The following is an 18,007-nucleotide window of genomic DNA, read 5'->3' as shown; positions in this document are numbered from 1 at the left end:
AATGGCGCACCAACCCTAAGTCAAAAGTTACAGGGTCATGTCTAGGGGCAACTGAAATTGTGTACAAACAGACCTTTGGCGGTTGGTACTTACTTACGGTGTCTGCAATTAAGCTTTATTGTTAATCCTTGTTCCTATCTCAACTCAATTTTTTTTTGATCCAACTGTCACAGAGACCAACAAAATTTTGGCTGGGGTTACAATTATAAAATATACAGTTCCTAATTACATACTAATTCAACTTAAGAACAAGCCTACAGAACCTATCTTGTATGTAACCCCCATGTCTCTCATGTAACAGAATAAAAGGATTCCTATGATCAGTTTATACATTTTTATTAAATTATTTTGTTGATATTTGTCTAGAACTGAATATTTACTACAACACCATAAAGTAGACAAATACTGTAAGATTTTTACGCCAATAATAAATAAATGTACTAAATAAAATAAATCAAGTCTAAGCAAAGACAATCTAACGCAGAGTGTGCTAAGAGACGTTGGAGTGTGTGACATGATTTCCCAGTGTCTAACCTTTTATATTTATGAAAGGGGACGCGGGCAACTCGAACATTAATGGAGATCATGTTGTACTAAACAGAATCTCCTCTTGACTATGGCTGGTTTACATTTACATAATCTAAGTGCTGCTCTAGAGGGCACTAAAATGTTCATCATCACTTAAAAATGCATGAGAAGGACACACAAGAATCCTGATGGCTGTTCTAAAGAATAAAAACCGAATTCATGAAATGTCCTCAAAGTGCATTAAAACAGAGGTAAGAGGGAGGATGGAGTACGGCGGCCGCGGTCCCAGCAGGTATTGTAAATTGTCAGCTAAATCTAAAAGAAACGGCAGCAGCGTACTAACCTTGTCTGTACTGAAGGATGTGAACTACAAGAAAATTGTTTACTTAACTTGTTTATAGCACTTTTTTTTCAATTTTGGGTTGTGGTAAATTTAAAGTTAGGATTCATCGCAACGGTGTTTTTAACCAGTTAAAGAGGTTGGCCCCCTTATTTAATGTATTTTGTAATGTTTGTAGGGGAGCATATTAGGTACCTTACCAATTTACTTCTTCTGAAATTTCTGCACCTCATCGGTTGCCATACCTGTCCATAAAATGGCAGCAGATAGAGGGTCATTTGATCCTAACTGTCCACGACCTATCTCTAGAGGGTCATGTGATCCTAACTGTCCACGACCGATCTCTAGAGGGTCATGTGATCCTAACTGTCCACAACCGATCTCTAGAGGGTCATGTGATCTTAACTGTACACAACCGATTTCTAGAGGGTCATGTGATCCTAACTGTCCACAGCCGATCTCTAGAGGGTCATGTGATCCTAACTGTCCACGACCGATCTCTAGAGGGTCATGTGATCCTAACTGTCCACGACCAATCTCTTTTCCAGGACATTATTAAAGTTTACATGAATTCAAGATTTAGGCCCCTGGAAGGGAGAATGGTCAAGGAAAGTTAGAAATCATATGACCCATCTTCAGCAATTTTATGGGCAGGAGGTTAAAGACATTTCTAAACCAAGGGCTTCCCCATACATTTTTGGAAAGAGGTGCAGAACTTTGAATGGAATATATACATTTCGTAATATGCCTCCCTTCAATACATTACAAAAAACTGAACTGTCAAGTAATTAAAAAGAATCCTTACCCTGTCGTGGCTCCAGGTCCAGTGGCACAGAAAGTGTGGTATCAGTGGAGAGTAACTTAACCACCCACATGCATGGAGTGCTCGCGAACTTTTAGGTGCCAAAATATTGCAGAAAGCTGGAACAGGTTAGTATTAGAGATGAGCGAGCACTAAAATGCTCGGGTACTCGTTATTCGAGACGAACTTTTCCCGATGCTCGAGTGCTCGTTTCGAGTAACGAGCCCCATTGAAGTCAATGGGAGACTCGAGCATTTTTCAAGGGGACCAAGGCTCTGCACAGGGAAGCTTGGCCAAACACCTGGGAACCTCAGAAAAGGATGGAAACACCACGGAAATGGACAGGAAACAGCAGGGGCAGCATGCATGGATGCCTCTGAGGCTGCTTAATCGCACCATTATGCCAAAATTATGGGCAACAGCATGGCCATGACAGAGTGACAGAATGAAGCTAGATAGCATCTAAAACATCCAATAATTGACCCTGACACTATAGGGGACGGCATGCAGAGGCAGCGGCAGCAGCGGAAGGCTAGAGAGTGGCATGGCGACATACCCTAAATGGACTCAGGCTTCAAACCAATGGGTAGCAGAGAGGAACCAAAGAAGGTGAGCAAGAAGCGCTCAAATAATATTGGTACATGATAAAAGTTTGCCAGTATATTTTGTGGATTACACAGCAGGGTGGCGACAAAGTTAACATGGAAGCCATGAAAACAATCCAAAATTCTGCCTGACACAGCTCGTTTGATAAGGGGACGATGTATGGAGGCAGTGAACTAGTAGTAGATTAAAGGTACTGCAGTTAAAACTATGTTAGTTGGTTCTTGGCATGGAGCTGGCGCTCCGCTGCCAGGCGAGCTTTCGCCAATCCAAGCCCCTGTCTCTAGGCTACTCCCCAAACAGCACTTCTAAGAACCTTTCGGATAAGATCAAGTGTAGTAGCGTTCTTATAAGTTTGGGATATGGCGGGTGAGGGGAATGTAAACATCTGCGCAAGAAGCGCTGAAATAATATCCGTAAATGAAAAAAGTTTTCCAGTATATTTTGTGGCTTACACAGCAGGGTGGCGACAAAGTTAACAAGTTTGATGTGGAATGCCCTGCAATAGCTCTTGGGTGGTGTGCCTTTTATCACCTAGGCTCAGCAGTTTGAGCACCGCCTGCTGTCGCTTAGCAACGGCACTGCTGCTGTGCCTAGAGCTACCGACTGATGGCGCCATGCCCACGGATGGTAATTCGGAGGAGGAGGAGGTGGAGGAGGGGTGGGAGGATTTGGAGGTATAGTAGGCCTTTGAGACCTGGACCGAGGTAGGCCCCGCAATCCTCTGCGTCGGCAGTATATGACCAGCCCCAGGGTCAGACTCGGTCCCAGCCTGCACCAAGTTAAGTGTAGTAGCGTTCTTATAAGTTTGGGATATGGCGGGTGAGGGGAATGTAAACAGATGCGCAAGAAGCGCATGATGCGCATGGAGCTGGCGCTCCGCTGCTAGGCGAGCTTTCGCCAATCCAAGCCCCTGTCTCTAGGCTACTCCCCAAACAGCACTTCTAAGAACCTTTTGTATAAGATCAAGTGTAGTAGCGTTCTTATAAGTTTAGGATATGGCGGGTGAGGGGAATGTAAACAGATGCGCAAGAAGCGCATGATGCGCATGGAGCTGGCGCTCCGCTGCTAGGCGAGCTTTCGCCAATCCAAGCCCCTGTCTCTAGGCTACTCCCCAAACAGCACTTCTAAGAACCTTTTGTATAAGATCAAGTGTAGTAGCGTTCTTATAAGTTTAGGATATGGCGGGTGAGGGGAATGTAAACAGATGCGCAAGAAGCGCATGATGCGCATGGAGCTGGCGCTCCGCTGCTAGGCGAGCTTTCGCCAATCCAAGCCCCTGTCTCTAGGCTACTCCCCAAACAGCACTTCTAAGAACCTTTTGTATAAGATCAAGTGTAGTAGCGTTCTTATAAGTTTAGGATATGGCGGGTGAGGGGAATGTAAACAGATGCGCAAGAAGCGCTGAAATAATATCCGTAAATGGTAAAAGTTTGCCAGTGTATTTTGTGGATAACACAGCAGGGTGGCGACAAAGTTAACAACTTTGATGTGGAATCCATGAAAACAACCCAAATTTCGGCCTGACAAACCTCGTTTGATAAAGGGACGATGTATGGAGGCAGCTATATGGACGACTTTTGGAGGTAGCAATGGAGACAACGTGTGGAGGCTGCTATGGAGACAATTCAATTTGGATAGTGCCTGTATGTGGCAGTCCAAAAAATTTTTCAAACCAGAGGAGCAGGTAGGTGGCCCTCCAGAAAAATGGAATAGATTGAGTGCCTGTATGTGGCAGTCCAAAAAATTTTTCAAACCAGAGGAGCAGGTAGGTGGCCCTCCAGAAAAATGGAATAGATTGAGTGCCTGTATGTGGCACTCCCAAAAATTGTTTAAAACAGAGGACCGTGTCGGTGGCCCTCCAGAAAAATTAAATGCATAAAGTACTATACCTAGAGCCAGTGGGCCCTGTCAAAAAACAGCCAGTTTCCTCTGCTTTACTGTAGAAAGAGGAGGAGAAGGAGGAAAATGAGGAGGAGGAGGAGTGGATAAATTATTCAGGTTGAGCTTCCTTCACCTGCTGGAGATTTGAAATTAGGAGAAATCCATGCTTTATTCATCTTGATAAGCGTCAGCCTGTCAGCGCTGTCAGTCGACAGGCGTGTACGCTTATCGGTGATGATGCCACCAGCTGCACTGAAAACCCGCTCTGACAAGACGCTAGCGGCAGGGCAGGCAAGAACCTCCAAGGCGTAGAGCGCCAGTTCGTGCCACATGTCCAGCTTTGAAACCCAGTAGTTGTAGGGAGCTGTGTGATCATTTAGGACGATGGTATGGTCAGCTACGTACTCCCTCACCATCTTTCTGTAAAGATCAGCCCTACTCTGCCGAGACTGGGGACAGGTGACAGTGTCTTGCTGGGGTGACATAAAGCTGGCAAAAGCCTTGTAAAGCGTACCCTTGCCAGTGCTGGACAAGCTGCCTGCTCGCCTACTCTCCCTCGCTACTTGTCCCGCAGAACTACGCACTCTGCCGCTAGCGCTGTCAGAAGGGAAATACTGTTTCAGCTTGTGCACCAGGGCCTGCTGGTATTCATGCATTCTCACACTCCACACTCCTTTCCTCTCCAGGGATGAGAGTGGAAAGATTTTGCTTGTACCGTGGGTCCAGGAGAGTGAACACCCAGTAATCGGTGCTGGAATAAATTCTTTGAACGCAAGGGTCACGGGATAGGCAGCCTAGCATGAAATCTGCCATATGCGCCAGAGTACCAACGCGTAAGAATTCACTCCCCTCACTGGCCTGACTGTCCATTTCCTCCTCCTCCAACTCCTCCAACTCCTCTTCTTCTGCCCATACACGCTCAACAGTGTAGGACTCAACAATGGTCCCCTCTTGTGTCTCGCCAACATTCTCCTCCTCTTCCGCCTCATCCTCCTCCACCTCCACCTCCTCCGATATGCGCTGAGAAACAGACCTAAGGGTGCTTTGGCTATCAACAAGGGAATCTTCTTCCCCTGTCTCTTGTGAGGAGCGCAAAGCTTCCGACTTCATGCTGACCAGAGAGTTTTTCAACAGACCAAGCAGCGAGATGGTGAGGCTGATGATGGCGGCATCGCCACTGACCATCTGTGTTGACTCCTCAAAGTTACTCAGCACCTGACAGATATCAGACATCCACGTCCACTCCTCATTGTAGACTTGAGGAAGCTGACTGACCTGACTACCAGTTCTGGTGGAAGTTGACATCTGGCAGTCTACAATCGCTCGGCGCTGCTGGTAAACTCTGGATAACATGGTCAGTGTTGAATTCCACCTCGTGGGCACGTCGCACAACAGCGGGCAGTTGGAGGCGGCGCTGCGCTGCCCTGAGAGTGGCAGCATCTGTGCTGGACTTCCTGAAATGCGCACAGATGCGGCGCACCTTCGTGAGCAAATCAGACAGATTGGGGTATGTCTTGAGGAAACGCTGAACTATCAGATTTAACACATGGGCCAGGCATGGCACATGTGTCAGTCTGCCGAGTTGCAGAGCCGCCACCAGGTTACGGCCGTTGTCACACACAACCATGCCTGGCTTCAGGTTCAGCGGTGCCAGCCACAGATCAGTCTGCGCCGTGATGCCCTGTAATAGTTCTTGGGCGGTGTGCCTTTTATCGCCTAGGCTCAGCAGTTTGAGCACCGCCTGCTGTCGCTTAGCGACGGCACTGCTGCTGTGCCTAGAGCTACCGACTGATGGCGCCATGCCCACGGATGGTCGTTCGGAGGAGGAGGTGGAGGAGGGGTGGGAGGAGGAGGAGGCATAGTAGGCCTCAAACACCTGGACCGAGGTAGGCCCCGCAATCCTCGGCGTCGGCAGTATATGACCAGCCGCAGGGTCACACTCGGTCCCAGCCTCCACCAAGTTAACCCAATGTGCCGTCAGAGATATATAGTGGCCCTGCCCGGCAGCACTCGTCCACGTGTCCGTGGTCAGGTGGACCTTGTCAGAAACGGCGTTGGTCAGGGCACGGATTATGTTGTCTGACACGTGCTGGTGCAGGGCTGGAACGGCACATCGGGAAAAGTAGTGGCGGCTGGGGACCGAATACCGAGGGGCGGCCGCCGCCATGAGGCTGCGAAAGGCCTCGGTCTCTACTAGCCTATAGGGCAGCATCTCCAGGCTTAGCAATCTGGAAATGTGCACATTAAGGGCTTGGGCGTGCGGGTGGGTTGCACTATATTTGCGTTTCCGCTCCAGCGTCTGGGGTATGGAGAGCTGAACGCTGGTGGATGCTGTGGAGGATCGTGGAGGTGACGATGGGGTTTTTGTGGCAGGGTCCTGGGCAGGGGGCTGACTATCAGCTGACACAGGGGAAGGAGCAGTGGTGTGCACGGCCGGAGGTGAACGCGCTTGTTGCCACTGAGTGGGGTGTTTAGCATTCATATGCCTGCGCATACTGGTGGTAGTTAAGCTAGTAGTGGTGGAACCCCTGCTGATCCTGGTTTGGCAAATTTGGCACACCACAGTCCGTCGGTCATCCGGTGTTTCCTTAAAGAACCTCCAGACTTCTGAAAATCTAGCCCTCGCCGCAGGAGCCCTCGCCACGGGAGCTTCACTAGTTGACACATTTGGCGCTGATGCACCAGCTCTGGCCCTGCCTCTCCGTCTGGCCCCACCACTGCCTCTTCCAACCTGTTCTGGTCGAGGACTCTCCTCCGTCTCAGAAGCACTGTGTTCACCCGGCCTCTCAACCCAGCTTGGGTCTGTCACCTCATCATCCTCCGATCCCTCAGTCTGCTCCCCCCTCGGACTTCCTGCCCTGACAACAACTTCCCCACTGTCTGACAACCGTGTCTCCTCATCGTCGGACACCTCTTTACACACTTCTTCCACTACGTCAACAAGGTCATCATCACCCACAGACTGCGACTGGTGGAAAACCTGGGCATCAGAAAATTGCTCATCAGCAACCGGACAAGTGGTTTGTGACTGTGGGAAGGGTCCAGAAAACAGTTCCTCAGAGTATGCCGGTTCAAATGGCAAATTTTGCTGGGAGGGGGCAGACTGGGGGGGAGGAGGCTGAGGTGCAGGAGCTGGAGGAGTGCCGATTTCGGTGACATGGGTGGACTGCGTGGAAGACTGACTGGTGGACAAATTGCTCGAAGCATTGTCGGCAATCCACGACATCACCTGTTCGCACTGTTCTGGCCTCAACAGTGCTCTACCACGAGTCCCAGTAACTTCAGACATGAACCTAGGGAGTGTAGCTCTGCGGCGTTCCCCTGCTCCCTCATAAGCAGGTGGTGTCTCACCCCGCCCAGGACCACGGCCTCTGACCCCTGCATTAGTTGGACGCCCACGTCCCCGCCCTCGTCCTCTACCCCTAGCCCTCGGGTTAAACATTTTGAAAATGAGAGTTATAACTTGTATTTTTTTTTTAACTTTTTTTTTTTTTTTTTTTTTTTTTTTTGTGTTTTTTAGTTTTTAAAACCAAACGATGCTATCCTATTGCTATGGCTATTTTCTAGCCAAGTATTACAGCACACTACTATGCCAGATGAGATGACGCTGAGTTATGAAAAAAATAAACGTAAAATAAAAAAGGAAATGGCAGACTGTGCCTAGTTGAAATACAACCCCGGGCCCTAATAAATTTTCCCACTTCGGTCTTTGCGATGGATATGTGCGTCACTAAAACACAGTGGTCGCAAGTCTGACTCCAAATTGCTCCCAATTTGATAGTAGATGCACTGCAGCAAGTACAGCCACCAGCAGATCAACCAGAAATCAAATATATATAACGCTACTGTAGGCGTAATTAAGACGTTTGTATTCTCCTATGGCTATTTTCTAGCCAAGTATTACAGCACACTACTATGCCAGATGAGATGACGCTGAGTTATGAAAAAAATAAACGTAAAATAAAAAGAAACTGGCAGACTGTGCCTAATTGAAATACAACCCCGGGCCCTAATAAATTTTCCCACTTCGGTCTTTGCGATGGATATGTGCGTCACTAAAACACAGTGGTCGCAAGTCTGACTCCAAATTGCTCCCAATTTGATAGTAGATGCACTGCAGCAAGTACAGCCACCAGCAGATCAACCAGAAATCAAATATATATAACGCTACTGTAGGCGTAATTAAGACGTTTGTATTCTCCTATGGCTATTTTCTAGCCAAGTATAACAGCACACTACTATGCCAGATGAGATGACGCTGAGTTATGAAAAAAATAAACGTAAAATAAAAAGAAACTGGCAGACTGTGCCTAATTGAAATACAACCCCGGGCCCTAATAAATTTTCCCACTTCGGTCTTTGCGATGGATATGTGCGTCACTAAAACACAGTGGTCGCAAGTCTGACTCCAAATTGCTCCCAATTTGATAGTAGATGCACTGCAGCAAGTACAGCCACCAGCAGATCAACCAGAAATCAAATATATATAACGCTACTGCAGGCGTAATTAAGACGTTTGTATTCTCCTATGGCTATTTTCTAGCCAAGTATTACAGCACACTACTATGCCAGATGAGATGACGCTGAGTTATGAAAAAAATAAACGTAAAATAAAAAGAAACTGGCAGACTGTGCCTAATTCTACTCAAACCCCTAATAAATTTTCCCACTTTGGTGTTTGAGGTGGATATGTGTGTCACTAAGAGCTAAACACAACAGTAGCAAGTCCCCCTGCTAATTCCTCACAATATGGTACTAGCTGCAAATAAAAAACAAAAAAAATTATAACGTTATTGTAGCCCTAAGAAGGGCTGTTGGGTTCTTTGAGAATCACTCCTGCCTAACAGTAAGCTAATAGAACACCCTAACGCTTTCCCTGAGCAGCAGCAGCTCTCTCCCTAGCGGCATCCAGACAGAGAATGATCCGAGCAGCGCGGGCAGCGGCTAGTCTATCCCAGGGTCACCTGATTTGGCCAGCCAACCACTGCTATCTACGTGTAAGGGTACCACGTCATGCTGGGTGGAGTGCAGAGTCTCCTGGCTTGTGATTGGCTCTGTTTCTGGCCGCCAAAAAGCAAAACGGCGGGAGCTGCCATTTTCTCGAGCGGGCGAAATACTCGTCCGAGCAACGAGCAGTTACGAGTACGCTAATGCTCGATCGAGCATCAAGCTCGGACGAGTATGTTCGCTCATCTCTAGTTAGTATGCTTTTTGGTTGTTGCCCCTGCTCCTTTCCTCAGATTCTGGGAAAACCTTTTTACTTTTTTCCACATCTCCAAATTATATTTATAAAATCCTGTGGACACATGCAGTACATGTGGAGAGATTCTTCCCTTGCCCTGTCTGTGGACAAGCCTCATAACTATACTCGGTAAAATTGTGGAAAATTACATAGTTACACAGTTTATAGATTTGGAAAAAAATACACATGTCCATCAAGTTAAACCAAGTAAGGGAAGGGATTGGATGAGGAAGGAATGGAGAGGAACAGCTGTATACTAAAACATAACTGTCAATGTTATTTTGATGATAAAAGGCATCTTGACCCTTCTTGAAGCTGTCTGCTGTCCCTGCTGTGACCAGCCCCTGAGGCAGGCTATTCCACAGACCTAAAGTCCTTACAATAAAGAAGCCTTGTCACCGCTGATAATTAAAAAACTAAAATCTGGTGACTAAAAAACTAAAAGAAAAAAATGAATATAAACTTTGACCATGGGAGTTTTGGTATCAGCCAACATCATACTGCATGATATTTGAGACTCTTGTATTTTTTTAAGTTTGTGGGCCGGCCATGCATATTTTCTTAATCTCATGGTTACCAGAACCTAGACTCCCCACAAAAGACACCCATGATCATTGACAGGACCACAAATGTTAAGATTTTTTTTAGTTGTACATGATAAATATTATAATAGTTTTCTAGTCTGGGTGGTAATATTTGAGAAGTAAATATTCTTTGATCGGTGTTGGTTCTACTGTGTAAACCGTTTCCTTGTTTAGGTAAATTCTGTATTGTAGCTCAACCTCTTTTGAGAAAAGCCTCAAAAAGCCCTTAAGTCATCACTTAATCCTATCTCGACATTATTTGGAAGGTTTCTCCGATATTGTTACTTGTTTGGCACATACTGACCTTATTAAAGTTAAAATATTCCTTATACCTCATTGAAAGTCAAAACATCCATATTAAGCACAACTAAATGAAACTTCCACTTTCGGAATATATTGGCGCATTTTGGTTTTATTGCGCTTTTACAAATTGGATGTATTTTGTTATAATCCCCACCATGCATTTTCATCAGGTAAATTGTAATGAGCGGGAAATTGAGACTATTGATATTCTTTCTGTTGAAGTTTGCACCGGTTGGAGGTTCTCCCTAAAGAGAGTCAAGAAAAATAATTATGTTCCACAACTTGCATAATACATCCGCATTTGAAAGCGGCGACTCCGCATGCGATTTATAGCTCAGCTAGTTATTTTTTAGGATGTATTCAATATTAATGATCATTGGGACCGATCCGGAATTTTCTTCTCTTAAGTGTGCAGAGCGGACCACTTTGTTGTTCCTGTTAAACAGCTAGACTGCCATAAAGAATCTGCCAGCACAATCCGATAACTTGATTAAGCGCACACAATGGCATACAGATAGGTTGTAAGTCAATATCTGCAAAACCAGTCCAGACCTCACAACATTTAACGCTGAGCTCAGCCCTTGTTACCAAATTACACAATCGATGGAATGAAGTCCTTCTCGATTGCAATCAAAGCCCTGTGCTACAATAGAGATGTGAGAATGTAAGAGGATTGTTTATAAGGGGCATATCTGGACAAATAGTATACACCGTCCATTAGAAGTTATCGCTTTGGATACAGAATTATACATACACAAGTTCCAGTTCACTCTTATATCCTTGTATCTAACCCCTTTCCGACAACTGCGAATTACTTTTGATTGTCAACCTGTCCTTGTCTTTTGTAGGACAAGTTGACATTTGTATTCCGGTAAAAGCAAGGCGGTCCAGCACACTGGGGTTACCTTTAAAATTCCATCCTTTATTGTAGACACATTAAAACCTCAGGTTCACACTGGTGCACGTTGAAGACCTTGAAAAAGACAAATCTGTTGAACTGCGTAGGTCGAACGCAATCCATGTGAAACTGTGGTTTTAATGTGACTACAATAGTTGTTGGAATTTTTAAAGGTGCTGGACTTCCTTGCTCTTACCTGCATATGTTTCTGGCCTCTGGACTCTTATCTGAACACCAGGGGGCACATTTACTTACCCGGTCCAGTCGTGATCCCGCGGTGCATTGTCCAACGAGGATTCGGGTCTGCCAGGATTCACTAAGGTCGTGCACCCGATATCCAGCAGGTGTCGCTTCTGTGCCGAGGTCCGCCGGAGTTCACCTGCTTCTTCCCGGTGCAGGTGTCTTGTGACACAATTCTTTTTTTAAATTCCACGGTTTTTCCGAATCCATCAGGTTGTCCGACGGCCAGCGACCCACAATTTCTGTTGCGGCGCCAATGCGGCACAATCTGATCGCATGCACCAAAACCTGGGGAAATTCTGCGCAAAATGGTGCAAGTTGGAAATATTCGAAAACCCTGCCAGAATCGCGGCTGCAGGATCCTTAGTAAATGTGCCCCTAGGTGTTTACTAATAGGAGCAGGGCAAGATGAACATTTCCTTTGTTTGATATTGTGTATTTGTATAATTGGGTGGTATAGTATGGTAAATTTAACTTTTTGAAAATTTTTGAAGCTGGATGAAAAGACATCCCTTCTTTTAAAAATGTTTGCACATATTTTATCTTTATAGACGTAATAAGATGAGAAAAACTATATCAGTTTGGTATCTCCATGATCATACTAACCAAAAGATTAAAGGTGGATTGGTCATGTGGACTGCACATGAAAAGCTTAAAAACAAAAAAAAGATCCCACTGGGGAGAAACTGGGGCTCATCTACTAAGGGTCGCACTGCTCACTTTTGTCGGACTATGCACCGTTTTAGGTGCTTGCACAGGTATTTAACAAGTGTCTGCGTTGGGATTGTGTCGCATGCAATTGGATTTTGGCCGTCGGATGATCAGACTGATTCGGACTGAGGGCGGGATTTAACTTTCAAATTGTGTCGCAAGATAATGCACTTACATGCACCAGGAAGAAGAAGGTGAACTCCGGCGGACCTGAGCGGGGAAACAACAGCTACAGGATATCGGGCGCACAATCTTAGTGAATCGCGGCACAGTGCATTATCGACAGACAATGCACTTTCTGTAAACTCCAGCTAACGGGTAAGTAAATGTGCACCACTGTGTTTTTGTCAATGTTACTTAATTTCTTTTCTGGCTTTCCAATAGATTGCACAGTATATTTGAATTGGGCAGATGGGAAATACAATTTGCCCATCACATAACAAGCCCTCATACAGCACTGTTAATAGAAAAATAACATAAAAATATATGTTTTCTAGAAAGAGGAATGGAAAAAATAGAAAAGCGACAACCTAGGGGTGGCCACAGAGTCTACTAGCTAAAGTGCTGTTGTTGGTATTCTTAAACTTTTTGAGCCCAATAATGCCAACAATATTCATCCAGTTAATGGTGAATTAAAAGTAAAAAAAAGTGTTCATAAAGGAATAGGTGAAGTCCATGTTCTATGTATGAAAATGTTTTCTTTCCAAGATCTCTTGTCTATCCTCTGTATATTCCCCTCTTATCTCTGAAGTTTTCTTACTTCATTTTTAGCCCTGGACATTTCCCAAAGAGTAATCATAGTGGACCCCATCTGTACCAGAGGACACGGTGAGTGCTACCTTATGTCTATATTCTAATATTGTTTAAACAGAAAAAATAAAAATTTGTAAAAAAAATTACAAATCATGTTAGGACCTTTTCTAACGATAAACGGTGTTTTAAAGGGGAAGAAGGGGCTTTATACCAATTTCCCGAACAATTGAAGCCTGATCTGTCTGGACTGAATAAATTCTATTTAATGAGCAATTCAACACCCAATACAATATCATGATTATTTTATTCAAAAATTGTGCAATCCACAGTAAATTATGTGATGTTAAGGTCAACGCAGTGACCTTATTCTGACACGGTTTACAGAAGCAAGAAGTGGAATGAGAGCAGAGTATGCAGGAATCCATAACTCATATGACGTCATTCAACTTCTTGGCTTTGCAATCCGTGTCTGAAGAAGGTCACCACCCTGACCGAAGCGTCACATAATTTACTGGGAATTGCACAATTTTTAAATAAAATAATCATCACGTTGCATTGAACTTGAGTGCAGAGTTGCTGAATAAATTGTATATCTGGAGTGGTATCCTACTTGGGCACCTCTCATCCACTAGAATTGACATGTATTCTACACAGACTGAATAAATTCTTAATAATTTATGAAAAATTTTGCCAAACAAATCTTGGATATGTTGGGAAGTAAGAGTTCTCCTTATGGAGACTTTGCCAATTAAGGCTGCCTTACAGTCTTGTTTTGACTTATAGCCATTAATACTCGACTAGGGAATTCTAGGAAATATGCAAATCAATTTTCCAGGATCGGACAAGGATAACATTGCCTCTTTTTCTTCCTTACAAGACAGCCTTCTTAACATCAAGTATGACTTTTACGAAGCCTTCTGACTTGATGAGGGATTAAAGGCAAAGCAGTCTATCTATTCCAGAAGAAACAGGCTCCCAGTTGTGGTTTTGTCTACAGGACAGTTTAGGGAACTTGTTTAACTTTTGACTAGGGTTGGGAAGTAAGAATTCTCCTTACAAATACTGCCAATCCTGGAAAACTGATTTGCATATTTGTTTTTCTCTACCAAGGCTTATCATAGTATCATAGTTTATACGATTGATAAAAGACACATGTCCATCAAGTTTAACCAAGGAAGGGAAGGGATTGGATGAGGAAGGGATTTAGGGGAAACACTTCTATATAACATAACCATCAATGTTATTTAGGTGTAAAAAGGCTTCTAGACCCTTCTTGAAGCTCTCTGTTGTCCCTGCTGTGACCAGCGCCTGAGGCAGGCTATTCCACAGATTGACAGTTCTCATAGTAAAAAAGCCCTGTCACCTCTGGTGATTAAACCTTGTTTTCTCCAGATGGAGACAGTGCCCCCTCATCTTTATATTTGATTTCATCTGGAATAAAGCTCCATATTTTTATTTTTGTATGTAACATTTTTATATTTAAATGAATTAATCATGTCCCCTCGTAGTCGTCTCTTTTCCAGACTAAATAAATGTAGTTGTTTTAATCTTTCCTCATAACCAAGACCCTCCATACCCCTTATCATTTTTGTGGCTCTACGTTGAACCCTCTCCAGCTCCAGGGCATCCTTATTATGGACCGAGGCCAGAACTGGACAGCATATTCCAGGTGAGACCGAAACCAATGCCTTGTACAGTGGTACTATTACATCCCTATCCCGATAGTCCACTTCTGATACATGACAAGATCCTATGACATTGCATGCTGTTATGTAATCTATGATCTACCAGTACACCCAGGTCCTTCTCAACAAAGGACTCTCCCAGATTTACTCCCCCAAGGACTTATGTTTCCTTTGGATTATTAACCCTCAGGTGCATAAACTTACATTTATCTACATTAACCCTCATTATAAACTTTAAAAACTGGAAACAACTTTCAATAAAAAACGATCTAGCAAATGTAAAATAGAAATAGTTGGTATCGATTCTAACTAAATTATTGTAATAAGCAGCAAACAAACAAATAATTGAGCAAATTAATAATGAAATAAAATTAGATTGGCAACGAGACTCTTAATTCGCTTGTACTTTGTTCTCTTACCCTTTGGCCCTCTGGTAATTTGCCAGTCATCCGCTTTGTAGTTTGATTGCTCAGTTCATGATCGGGCAGAACAGATTTTCCTTTGCTCAACAAAATCTTAATTAGACTTTTCATTATTTAGAGCAAAATACCGACCGCATCAGACATATTATTTCTGTCAAGGCGAATCCCCCATTGCTTTATCACAATTACAGATATGTTTTTGCATTATAGCACCTGGGGATTTCATTTAAATGTCAAATTGGATTTGGCTCCAGAAACATGAAGTCTATCACTGTCCTCGGAGAGAACCTGACAACTGCATAATGTATTTGCCTGATATTGAGCTGTGCCGGATAATAAATCACTACTTAGCATATTTGCAAAGTTGGCTTGGCATTTTTTTTTTACCAAATTATTATAATTTTGCATTATCCTCTGAAAATTGTATTTGGTTTATTAAACTTAAGTAACAAACTTTGTAACATTTTGATGTATTTTAATTAGTTATTTGGCTTTGCCCTCAGACAACTGTGTGCTCACCCAAACTTGGATACCGAGTGTAGCAAACAGTTGGGTGGGGAAGAGTGGGGGAATGAGTGCGCCTCACCCCTCCCCCTCTCCATTGAACGCTGAGTAGCAATACAGGCGGTCCCCTAATTAAGAACACCCGAATTACAGACGACCCCAAGTTACAAAAAGACCTCTGGATGTTGGTAATTTACTGTATTTTAGCTGTAAGAGCTATCTAAGGCGTCTACAATTAAGATTTATTCTTAATCCTGGTTAAAATCCAATTGTCACAGAGACCAAAACATTTTTGGATGGGGTTACATTGATGAAATATACAGTTCTGACTTACATACAAATTCGACTTAAGAACAAACCTACAGAACCTATCTTGTACATAACCTTGGACGGCCTGTATACGTAAATAAGGCAAAATATAGGCCATGTCCCATATTTTGTAGTGTTGCCGCCTGGCTCGGTCATGGTGTGGTGGGACACGATGTGCTCACCATACTATGATCGGGGGCCATAGACATCTATAGGGGCTGTAAAATGTGGGGCCCGGATCCCATGACCCCATATGGTCATGTGCATAGGGCCTTACATGATTTAGGATAAGGTTAGCTCTAATATCTAGACATTGTACTCTGGAGGGACCAACTAGAGTGGGATAACCATGAAGTGGTTAGTGGGCACCTGCAATTTTAGCAAAATTTAAGAACCTTTGAGTTTGTTTTGTTAATGTAACCTATTGGCAATAGATCATTGTATAACGTGTAGATGTGCAGTCAAGATCTTTCTCCTTCTTATTAAATAATGTCCAGTCAATGTGGGATTCAAAATGACATCATATTTGGGTTGAAGCAGAAGGGTCTAGAGATAGAGCAGCTGAGTTGGTTAATACCTAGCTAGGGAAAGATACATCATAACTACACTGTATAACATGTAAAACATATCTGATCTTTCTGGGCTAAGTAGTCACTGGGCGGTCCTTATTCAAAATTAACAGCTTTTCCTGCATAATTGTGCATATAAAAATCATTTATTAGGATGGGTCACTGTTCTCCTGTGCACTAAATGGAGAGATCAAGTTATATTGAACCTTCTCAAACAAAATAAGATGTATTATCAACTGAGCTCTTCCTGATTTATATAACGTCACCTGCAGATAGGACACTATGTACAATCTGCTCAGCTCCTCCTGCTCTACAACAAGCTGCCTGCAGATAGGACACTATGTACAATCTGCTCAGCTCATCATGCTCTATAACATGCTGCATGCAGATAGGACACTATGTACAATCTGCTCAGCTCCTCCTGCTCTATAACATGCTGCCTGCAGATAGGACACTATGTACAATGTGCTCAGTTACTCCTGTTCTATAACATGCTGCCTGCAGATTGGACACTATGTACAATCTTATCAACTCCCCTTGTTCTATAACATGCTGCATGCAGATAGGACACAATGGGGGTCATTTACTAAGGGCCCGATTCACGTTTTCCTGACGTGTTACCCGAATATTTCCGTTTTGCGCCGATTTCCCCTGTATTGCCCCGGGATTTTGGTGCACGCGATCGGATTGTGGCGCAACGGCGCCGGCATGCGTGCGACGGAAATCGGGGGGGCGTGACCGAACGAAAACTCAACGTATTCGGAAAAACCGCCGCATTTAAAAACCGAAAATGTGTCGCTTGGGTCGGTGAATTTCAGGGCATCCGGATGCTTTTCAGCGCAGCAGCGCCACCTGGTGGACGGCGGAGGAACTACCTTAGTGAATCCCGCCCGGACCCTAATCCACCGCAGAGAACGCGCCGCTGGATCGCGAATGGGCCGGGTAAGTAAATATGCCCCAATGTGCAATCTGCTCATCTCCTACTGCTCTAAAACATGCTGCCTATATACAATCTCTTATATACTCTCCTACAAACACTATTTACAGAAGGCACTGACCTGATAAGAAAAACTACATCCACAGAAGATCTTTGCTTAGATCTGGAAGATGTTTGGAATAATCTCTCTGCTGAATTTGTTCCAAGATGTGTAAAGAATGTATAGAAGAGTTGATGCTGTTTTACAGGGAAAGGAGAAGACACCAAATATAAGAATAAGAAATCAATTTCAAATAAATTATTATCACTTCTAATGTATATTCTGTTGTATTTCATATATATATTGACTGTTTATAGTCCCATCATTCTACCTATGACATATCCGTGAATACATAAGTGACACATAAGTGAATCATATTGAAGCTGCCGTTGTCTTTAAAGAAGAAATCCAATCTTTTATTAGGAAATTCCCTGATAAGAGAACCAGTCAATTTCAGAGTTTTTTGCTTATCTTGTTTTTTTTTTGTTTTTTAATCTTAAAATTGGATTGAATATACTGACATGAAGGAGGACACAATAGACGCTCCAGCTTTCCTCCACCGTATCTGGTGAGACATGAAGGCCAAATAAAGCAGAAAATAAAGATTGATATCTTGTTCACTGTATCTGATGAAGGTTTTATTCCATAGAACC

Source organism: Engystomops pustulosus, chromosome 6 (genome assembly GCF_040894005.1).
Source record: "Engystomops pustulosus chromosome 6, aEngPut4.maternal, whole genome shotgun sequence".
NCBI classification, from domain to species: Eukaryota; Metazoa; Chordata; class Amphibia; order Anura; family Leptodactylidae; genus Engystomops; species Engystomops pustulosus.
Note: the sequence above shows the minus strand (reverse complement) of the source record.